Source organism: Anabrus simplex, chromosome 3 (assembly GCF_040414725.1).
Source record: "Anabrus simplex isolate iqAnaSimp1 chromosome 3, ASM4041472v1, whole genome shotgun sequence".
NCBI classification, from domain to species: domain Eukaryota; kingdom Metazoa; phylum Arthropoda; class Insecta; order Orthoptera; family Tettigoniidae; genus Anabrus; species Anabrus simplex.
In genome coordinates, this window is record NC_090267.1 from 112463272 (window position 1) to 112473965 (window position 10694).

Consider the following 10694-nt stretch of genomic DNA (forward strand, 5'->3'; position numbering starts at 1 on the left):
AAAAGAGCTGAGCCGCTCTCAGTTTTCAAGCCAAGATATCAGAAACTTACAATTACTGGCCATCAAGGCACAACTTACAAAAATGAAACAGGGGTATCTCGTACCCATCCTACAGGGCCTTCGTGTAAAAGAAATAGCAATTAAATAAATGGCCCGGATACAAAATGAAAGGAGGCGAACACTTGCACTCCTCTATGTAGCTTCTTAAAACCTAAAAGGCATTAGGCCGATGAAACAGGGGCTATTCCCAAACTATGGAGGTGACTCGTATAAGAATTATTTAAGACATTAAGGAAGAGAAGACAATCAGTTACCAAAATGTAGTCACCTCAAACCAAATGAAGGGAGCTCGAAAGGGTAAATCACTCTCTATCCCCGAATTACAGTTACAGATTTTATGAAGTTTTTACATAAACCGGCAGAGAATTACATGTTTAGAAAAGTAGGTTACATTGCAAAGGTTTCGGACCTTTCCCGCGGGTTAAACTGCTGAGCTAGCAAGAAATAAAGACGTTAAACGGCCATCACCATGCTGAAGACCTGCTGCCTGATGAAAGAGGCGCCTCCCGCCTCCTGCTTCACGTATACACACTTAGTTAGATGTTGATCAAGTGGCCAAGAGACGTAAAAATCAGCAGCTTATAGACCCTCTGGGAAAGTTCGAGACCTTTCATGAATGCTCAGTAAACACCCACTGTGTTTATTGGTCAACTTCAAAAGTTACACTCAAAATCGAAGAAGAAATACATGATTGGTCGGAAATTAATTACAGAAATTCTGGATTGGCGAAATTCAAACTGTCGGAAAGAAAAGATCAATATTGCCAACCCACAAATGAATGAAAGAAATTTAGTAAAGAAAAAATACTTATGAATACAAAATTTCTTCAAAAAAGTTCCTTCACTTTGCACCAGGGTGCATGATCATAGTTTTTTAGTAGAGACACTATGAGAGAAGGTCCACACTTCTTGAAGAACGGGAAACAAAACAAGTTGAAATTCACACAGTACAGGAAACTTCACCATTAAAAAAAAAAAAAAACTTACGGTAGTGACATCTTCTGAGTAAAAGTTTAAGGAGGTCTAGTTTTAAGTTCTGTGTTTCTCCTATAGAGGAGGTTTTATTGGAGCAAGATTTAAAAGTGCGGCGTAGGGATGTACCTCCCGGTACAACAATAATAATAATAATAATAATATTGGCTTTACATCCTACTAACTACTTTTACGGTTTTTTCGGAGACGCCGAGATGCCGGAATTAGTCCCGCAGGAGTTCTTTTACGTGCCAGTAAATCTACCGACACGAGGCTGACATATTTGAGCACCTTCAAATACCACCGCGGACTGAGCCAGGACCGAACCTGCCAAGTTCTGCCACCCCAGTAGACCCGTGTTCGATTCCCGGCTCTGCCACGAAGACTTTCAAACGTGGTACGAGGGCTGGAACGGGGTCCACAGAGCAGAGGGGGATTCGATTCCCACCTCAGCCATCCTCGTAGTGGTTTTCCGTGGTTTCCCGTTTCTTCTCTAGGCAAATACCGGCATGGTACTTAACTTAAGGCCACGGCCGCTTCCTTCCCTCTTCCTTGTCTATCCCTTCCAATCTTTCCAACCCCTTCCCCCTCCCCCCACCACTAGACCCCTGTTCAGCATAGCAGGTGAGGCTGCCTGAGAGAAGTACTGGTTCTCCTCCCCAGTTTCATCCCCGACTTAAAATCTTACGCTCCAGGTCACTGCCCTAGAAGCGGTAGAGGTGGGATCCCTCGCTGATCTGAGGGAAAAACCAGCCCTGCAGGGTAAACTGAATAAGAAGAAGAATTGTTTTTTCAAGGAGACTTCCATCGTTAACGGTGTCACCTACTGAAATGCTTTTTTTTCTTTAAATCTAGCAAACTTTTAACTTTTAACCACTCTACCCAACTTCAAGTTGCTTTTTTTTTTTTTCGATTTGTTTTACGTTGCACCGATACAGATAGGTATTCTGGCGATGATAGAATAGGAAAGGCCTAGGAAGTGGAAGGAAGCGGCCATAAAGCCCCGGCATTTGCCTGGTGTGAAAATGGGAAACCACGGAAAACCATCTTCAGGGCTGCCGACATTGGGGTTCGAACCCACTATCTCCCGATTACTGGATACTGGCTGCACTTAAGCAACTGCAGCTATCGAGCTCGGTCAAGTTGCTTTTACATCACACAGATACACATGTCTTATGGTGACGATGTGACAGGAAAGGACTAGGAGTGGGAAGGAGCCAACCCCGGGGTATAGGGGTAGCGCGCCTGCCTCTTACTCGGAGGCTGCGGGTTCAATTCCCGGCCAGCTCAGGTATTTTTACCTGGATGTGAGGGCTGGTTCGAGGTCCACTAAGCCTACGTGATTAGAACTGAGGAGCTATGTGATGCTGAGATAGCGGCCCTGGTTTAGAAAGCAAAGAATAACGGCCAAGAGCATTCGTCGTCACCTTGTAATCTGCAGGCCTCCGGACTGAGCATAGGTCGCTTGGTAGGCCAAGGCCCTTCAGGGCTGTAGTGCCATGGGGTTGGAAAGGAAGTCTCCGTGGCCTTAATTAAGGTACAGCCCCTTGCCTGGTGGGAACATAGGGAAAGCACGGAAAACCATATCCAGGGCTGCCAACAGTGGGATTTGAACCCACTATCTCCAAAATGCAAGCTCACTGTTGCGCGCCACTAATTGCACAGCCACCTCGCTCGGTGTAAAGTTTACATTTTCCCTCTGATCGCAGTTATCAGTTTTTGTTTGCTTGTTTTTAAAAAGAAATTATGATCGGTAGAAAATGGTAAATAAAAATGTAAACAGACTCTGGGATGGGTTTAGCAATTGTTGAGGAATGTGAAAACACGTTTGTACCTTTAAAGGTGGTAAGAAATGGTGAAGACCCAAATAAAGAAATAAAGAGACTAAGAAGGAGGTGCAGATTGGAAAGAAATAGAGTTAGAAATGGCTGTGGAATAAGGAGAATTTGAAGGAACTTACTAGGAAATTGATTCTAGCAAAGAAAGCAGCTAAGGATAACAAGATGGCAAGCATAATTGGCAGTCATACAAATAATAGTGATAAACGGAAGAGTATGTGTAGGTATTTTAAGGCAGAAACAGGTTCCAAGAAGGACATTCCAGGAATAATTAATGAACTAGGGGAGTGTGTATGTGAGGATCTTCAAAAGGCAGAAGTATTCAGTCAGCAGTATGTAAAGATTGTTGGTTGCAAAGATAATGTCCAGATAGAGGAGGAGACTAATGCTAAAGAAGTATTAAAATTTACATATGATAACAATGACAATTACAATAAGATACAAAAGTCGAAAACTGGAAAAGCGGCTGGAATTGATAAGATTTCTGGGTATATACTAAAGACAATGGGTTGGGATTAGTACCATATCCGAAATATTATTTGATTATTGCTTGGTTGAAGGAGCTATACCAAATGAATGGCGAGTTGTTATAGTAGCCCCTGTGTATAAAGGAAAGGGTGATAGACATAAAGCTGAAAATTACAGGCAAGTAAGTTTGACATGCATTATATGTAAGCTTTGGGAAGGCATTCTTTCTGATTATATTAGACATGTTTGTGAAATTAATAACTGGTTCGATAGAAGGCAATTCGGTTTTAGGAAAGGTTATTCCACTGAAGCTCAACTTGTAGGATTCCAGCAAGATATAGCAGATACCTTGGATTTAGGTCAAATGGACTGTATTGCGATTGACCTGTCTAAAGCATTTGATAGGGTGGGTCATGGGAGACTACTGGCAAAAATGAGTGCAGTTGGACTAGACAAAAGAGTGACTGAATGGGTTGCTATATTTCTAGAAAATAGATCTCAGAAAATTAGAGTAGGCGAAGCTTTATCTGACCCTGTAATAATTAAGAGGGAAATTTCTCAGGGCAGTAATTTTGGACCTTTATGTTTTCTTATGTATATAAATGACATGAGTAAAGAAGTGGAATCAGAGATAAGCCCCTTTTTCCAGATGATGTTATTTTGTATAGAGTGAAAAATAAGTTACAAGATTGTGAACAACTGCAGAGTGACCTCGATAATGTTGTGAGATGGACAGTAGGCAATGGTATGTTGATAAACGGGGTTAAAAGTCAGGTTGTGAGTTTCACAAATAGGAAAAGTCCTCTCAGTTTTAATTACTGCGTTGATGGGGTGAAAGTTCCTTTTGGGGATCATTGTAAGTATCTAGGTGTTAATATAAGGAAAGATCTTCATTGGGGTAATCACATAAATGGGATTGTAAATAAAGGGTACCGATCTCTGCACATGGTTATGAGGGTGTTTAGGGGTTGTAGGAAGGATGTAAAGGAGAGGGCATATAAGTCTCTGGTAAGACCCCAATTAGAGTATGGTTCCAGTGTATGGGACCCTCACCAGGATTACCTGTTTCAAGAACTGGAAAAAATCCAAAGAAAAGCAGCTCGATTTGTTCTGGGTGATTTCCGACAAAAGAGTAGCGTTACAAAAATGTTGCAAAGTTTAGGCTGGGAAGAATTGGGAGAAAGAAGACGAGCTGCTCGACTAATAAGTGGTATGTTCCGAGCTGTCAGCGGAGAGATAGCGTGGAATGACATTAGTAGACGAATAAGTTTGAGTGGTGTCTTTAAAAGTAGGAAAGATCACAATATGAAGATAAAATTGGAATTGAAGAGGACAAATCGGGGCAAATATTCATTTATACGAAGGGGAATTAGGGATTGGAATAACACCATGGGAGATGTTCAATAAATTTCCAATTTCTTTGAAATCGTTTAAGAAAAGGCTAGGAAAACAACAGATAGGGAATCTGCCACCTAGGCGACTGTCCTAAATGCAGATCCGTATTGATTGATTAATTGATTGTTACAGAACCAAGTGTGTCCGATGAAAAGGAGCAGAATGACCAGATGAAGAACGGGTCGGATCTTTTTCCGTTCAGAACCCTGAATAAGTGAGTATCAGTGCCACCAATTCTTGAAATAGAACTGAACATTTATTTATTATTATTTTTCACTGCATGAGCCGAAGAGTACCTTCATAACCATTGGATGCCCAGATTAGGGAGGCAATAGGAAAAAGTGGGTTGGATTTAAAGCCTTATATTAAAATTGCCCGGTAGAACTCAGAACTTCTTTACCTTTATACTCACCGAGTGAGCTAATTGTGTGATGTACCAGGAGTCTGCAGGAGGTTGCATTCAGGAGACGGTGGGTTTGAACCTCACAGTCGGCAGCCCTGCAGTTCGCTTTTCGTGTTTTCCCATTTTCACACTATCATATATCATGCTATACCTTTGTAGAATGTAGAATACATGACAATTAACTCCATTTATATTTCAATTTAATTATATGGCAAATTATATGTTACGTTTACGAAGCCGCAATTAATTTCAGGCACAATATGCAATTAAGTAGCAAACTGTAAAGAGATTAGGATTATTTTTATATCATACGATATTATATATATAATTATCACTATGTCTATAAAACATGGGGCTATTTAAATGTAATAGATGACTGAACCCCATCTCTCTCTATGGTTATAATAATAGTAAAGAAGTGGAATCAGAGATAAGCCCCTTTTAGCAGATGATGTTATTCTGTATAGAGTGATAAATAAGTTACAAGATTGTGAGCAACTGCAAAATGACCTCGATAATGTTGTGAGATGGGCAGTAGGCAATGGTATGATGATAAATGGGGTTAAAAGTCAGGTTGTGAGTTTCACAAATAGGAAAAGTCCTCTCAGTTTTAATTACTGCGTTGATGGGGTGAAAGTTCCTTTTGGGGATCATTGTAAGTATCTAGGTGTTAATATAAGGAAAGATCTTCATTGGGGTAATCACATAAATGGGATTGTAAATAAAGGGTACAGATCTCTGCACATGGTTATGAGGGTGTTTAGGGGTTGTAGGAAGGATGTAAAGGAGAGGGCATATAAGTCTCTGGTAAGACCCCAACTAGAGTATGGTTCCAGTGTATGGGACCCTCACCACGATTACCTGTTTCAAGAACTGGAAAAAATCCAAAGAAAAGCAGCTCGATTTGTTCTGGGTGATTTCCGACAAAAGAGTAGCGTTACAAAAATGTTGCAAAGTTTGGGCTGAGAAGAACTGGGAGAAAGAAGACGAGCTGCTCGACTAAGTAGTATGTTCCGAGCTGTCAGCGGAGAGATGACATGGGATGACATTAGTAGACGATTAAGTTTGAGTGGCGTGTTTAAAAGTAGGAAAGATCACAATATGAAGATAAAGTTGGAATTGAAGAGGACAAATTGGGGAAAATATTTGTTTGTAGGAAGGGGAGTTAGGGATTGGAATAACTTACCAAGGGAGATGTTCAATAAATTTCCAATTTCTTTGAAATCATTTAAGAAAAGGCTAGGAATACAACAGATACGAAATCTGCCATCTGGGCGACTGCCCTAAATGCAGATCTGTAGTGACTGAACTGTATTAATTCCGATTATCTACCGCGACCACTCTACTCCCCACTGCGATAGCCTCTCGCGGTCCCTCTAGGGGGTCGCAATCCCCAGGTTTTTGAACAGTTGTACTAGTGACTGCTTAGCCGATAGATAAATTTGAGTTCGGTTCACCTGGAAGATTTCCACTTTTGGAGAGGTATGCAGCACTAAGCACTAAGATTCACTCAGCCTACACCAAAAATTATCACCTGGTAAATTTCTAGGGCAAAGGCGGCTGGAATTGGAGCTAACCACCCTAACCCACTTACTGTCTCAAAAGGCCTTCATGGCCTGTATGAAGATGACTTTGCTTTTTCTTTCATTACAATTTTTGACAAATTAGAAATGTATTCTGTATTTAGAGATACTGTTTATTCCTCAAGCAGTCTGTGGGTAGCATATTTGCCTCTTTCTCAGAGCTTGCAGATTTGATTCTCAGCCACTTAGGGATTTTTACCTGCATCTGAGGGATGGTTCGAGGACCACTCATCCTATGTTAAACAATAATGAAGAGATATCTAACGGTGTGACAGCAGACCTGGTCTAGAAAGCCAAGAATAATGCTAGGGAGGATTCGTAGCACTGACCAGTTGTCACCTCATAATCTGCAGGCCTTCGAACTGAGCAGTGGTCACTTCGTAGGCCCAGACCCAGCAGGACTGAAGCACCATGTGTTATGTTTGTTTTTTTTTCCTTTCTTCACCGTAGTTTGAACAATGAAGTCGGTCCATTCCCTTTAGACTTTTTGCAACAGCTGTTCCATATGCCTATGTTGAACAACACCATTGAACGTCGGCAGATGCAAAGTGGGTCTCGGCCCACAAGTTGTCACGGCTGGTCCGTGGTCCCAAGAGCTCTGCACTCTGACCGGCCAATCGTGCAGAGGAGGGGTGGCTACATCTCTACACCTCTCTATTTGGGAGACGGGAAAGGGCTGGACCTCACAGCTGGTCCCTACCGTCGGCTGTCCTGAGAATGGTTTTCCATTCTTCTGCACTAAGGCGAATGCCAGGACAGTTCCTAGTATAGGCCACGCCCGCCAACCGCCTCACCTTCTCCGAATGTCTCCTTCACTGTAAACAAATCTCCCGTCCTGAGAGTCAGCATTACCGTCTAAGAGGCCTGCCTCCCCCTTCAGGGGAGGAATGAAAACATTTTAGAAGTACTAGTAGCACCATTGAATGCTTATTTCTATAAGGGAATAAGTCCCAGTTTGTACATTTTTCAGAAGAAAGAAATATTCTACAATATTGTTTACGTTATTACTGTGTATTTTTCTTGTGTCATCACCTCAAGTTCCTTTTTGAAAAGGTTTGTAGATTATACCACCCGTTAGAAAAATATAGTGTTCGATACTGTGGTCTGTATCATTTGGACATGTCTCCTTGAAGCAATAAATGACGAAAAGAAGAAACTTAAAGTGTATTTATTGAATTATATGAAAATAAGCAGTTTAAAAAATGACTGAAAAAAGGTAAATAATAATGGATGTTATTTAATACAATATTGTACAAAACCCATACGTTGCCTGGACATCACCTACAACTACTTATCAGTGAACTTCATTCTCATCATCTGTGGTTTTTTTTACGTTGCACCGACACAGAGAGGTCTTATAGCGACGATAGGATAGCAAAGGCCTAGGAGAGGGAAAGAAGCAGCCGTGGTCTTAATTAAGGTACTGGAAAATGGGAAACCACGGAAATCTATCTTCAGGGCTACCGACAGTGGGGTTCAAACCCACTATCTCCAGGATGCAAGCTCAGCCGCGCGCTCCTAACCGCATGACAACTCGCCCGGTCATCTGTGATCTTAAAAAAAAAAAAAAAAAAAAAAAAAAGCTTTCATACTCTGATATCTCCTTTTTCTTTCTATGATACTTTTTTGGGATATACATTTGTAGGAAATGCAATGTCACTGAGGGAAAGGTATGGGTCATTAGCCCTCCGATATAGGATTTTGCAATCACTTGTTCTTTTCTTTTAATATTGTCCTTAATGTAGAAACTGCTGGAGAGCAATTTATACTTTTGCGTTTCTACAGGCTTCTTTTGCTGTTGCTTCAGCAGAACCAACAACTACCTTGTTGTAGAAAAGGATTAACATTAATCACTTAGAAATTACTGAATTTTTCCAGTTCGATTTCAGGCACGCTACACATTTATTTCTGAAGAGTAGCATCTCCCAGAGTTATCTCAATTAACAATAAACTCAAATTTTCAAGTCCCTTCAACATGCGGCAAAGGATCAGAAACATACAAGACAATCAATTTACATATTTTCAAGGAATATGAAACAAACACGACGAGATTTTTCATTTTTTCAAGTGGTAAAATGAAATGGCGTATGGCTTTTAGTGCCGGGAGTGTCCGAGGACATGTTTGGCACGCCAAGTGCAGTCTTTTGATTTGACACCTGTAGGCGACCTGGGTGTCTTAGTGAGGATGAAATGATGATGAAGACGACATATACACCCAGCCCCCGTGCCAGCGAAATTAACCAAGAATGGTTAAAATTCCCGACCCTGCCAGCAATCGAACCTGGGACCCCTATGACCAGAGGCCAGCACGCTAACCATTTAGCCATGGAGCCAGACTGTCAAGTGGTAGTACTAAGCGATTCAATTTGAATAGTTAGTAGAAGTGACCGAGTGCCACCTTGGCTCAGAAGGCAGAGCGCCGGGCTCTCACCGCTGGGTTACGAGGTTAAATTCTCAGACACTCCATGTGAGATTTGTGCTGGACAACGTGGAGGTGGGACGTATTTTTCTCTGGGTACTCTGGTTTTCCCTGTCATCTTTCATTCCAGTAACACTCTCCAATATAATTTAATTTCATCTGTCAGTCCTTAAAATCAGTCCCAGGAGTGCGACAGGCTTCGGCAGCCGGCACAGTTCCGATTCTCGCTGCTAGATGTGGGCTTCATTCATTCCTGACCTGGTTAACACAGGGAACAGGCAGTGGATTTTCAGTTTAAGTGACTGATTCACCCAGCTTGATCCTTCTTTCAATTGTTCAAAAATTTGAGGCCATACCATAAATTTTCTTGCAATTTCACGAACTTTTAGGGTTCATTGCAGTGCATGGTAAAATAATTTCAGTTTCCTTCTTTTTTTGGCTTTTGTCAGTTTGAGATAAGCATAAAAACTTCTAATAGAATACCAACTGTTCCTTTACGTTAATATTTCTAATATCAACACAGCCATTGTTATAGACCTAGTTTGCATTTGGGCCGATGACCTACATGTTAGGCCCCTTTAAACAACAAACATCATATTCTGCATCCATGTTTTGAGCTCTGTCATTTTCTTTACAGGCGATCTACACTAAGACGCACCCATGCAAGATCTTGCATACAACGTGGAGAAACCTGCGGCTCTCGACCCGATGACTGCTGCTATTCCAGTGCTTGTCAGTGTAATCTGTGGGGCACCTTCTGTCGCTGTGCACGTCCTGGTCTTTTTCAGAAATGACTGAAGATGAAAGGAAAATCACCTCACACTACTAATGAAGTTATCCTGTATTTGTTATGATCGTGACTCACAACCAGATAATGGAGTAGTACACAGTGGCGTAACTACATTTCAAATTTCATATATTTGCTTTCTTCAAAATAATGTGGAAAGTGGAACTTTAAGATAGTGTACTTACCGACTTACTTACGCCACTCAACTTTTAACAATATACAAACATATCAACCAAAGCTTTTTCAGTGCATGTACAACAGACTGATTCTTGAATGATATTAATTCTTTAATCGTAGACTATTTGAATAGAAAACCCTGAACTCTGTATAATGTGTTTATCTTAATATTATTTAAATAAAGAACTTCAACATTCTTCGTCTTTCGTATGTGACGTTGGTGATCACTAAGGCATACTGGCTATAAGCCAGGTGACCATTTCTCAATGTAATTTCACAACAATTTTCTTCTGCGTCCAACTCCATGACGATTTTCCATTTTCCCTTGTAATATACGTTGTAGAAAGATGGTATTTATTTCCTTACATATGAGACAAAATATAAGAATTTCCAACACTTGATTATTTCTAAAAATTCTCGCCCAATTTTTTGTAATACTTCAGAAATTAATTTTTTTGGAGTGTGGGATAGAGTCCACGAGATACGAAGCATTCGCCTGTGGAGCCATATTTTGAAAGCTTCACGCCATTTTAGAGACGAAGAATTTAAACAGAACAGAGTACCAAATAACTCCTAACCATACTTTGGCGTAT

The 10694-nt window shown here is 40.9% G+C and overlaps 1 long non-coding RNA gene across 1 annotated transcript in view; it reads left to right on the forward strand.

The window, feature by feature from the left end:
• The window catches only part of LOC137499006 (uncharacterized), a 45098-nt gene extending 34860 nt beyond the window's left edge, over positions 1-10238 (forward strand). Inside the window, exons 2-3 of the long non-coding RNA XR_011017969.1 lie at positions 4865-4946; positions 9775-10238. This is a non-coding gene — a long non-coding RNA (uncharacterized lncRNA). The remainder of the gene's footprint in view (positions 1-4864; positions 4947-9774) is intronic.
• Positions 10239-10694: the final 456 nt, after the last annotated feature.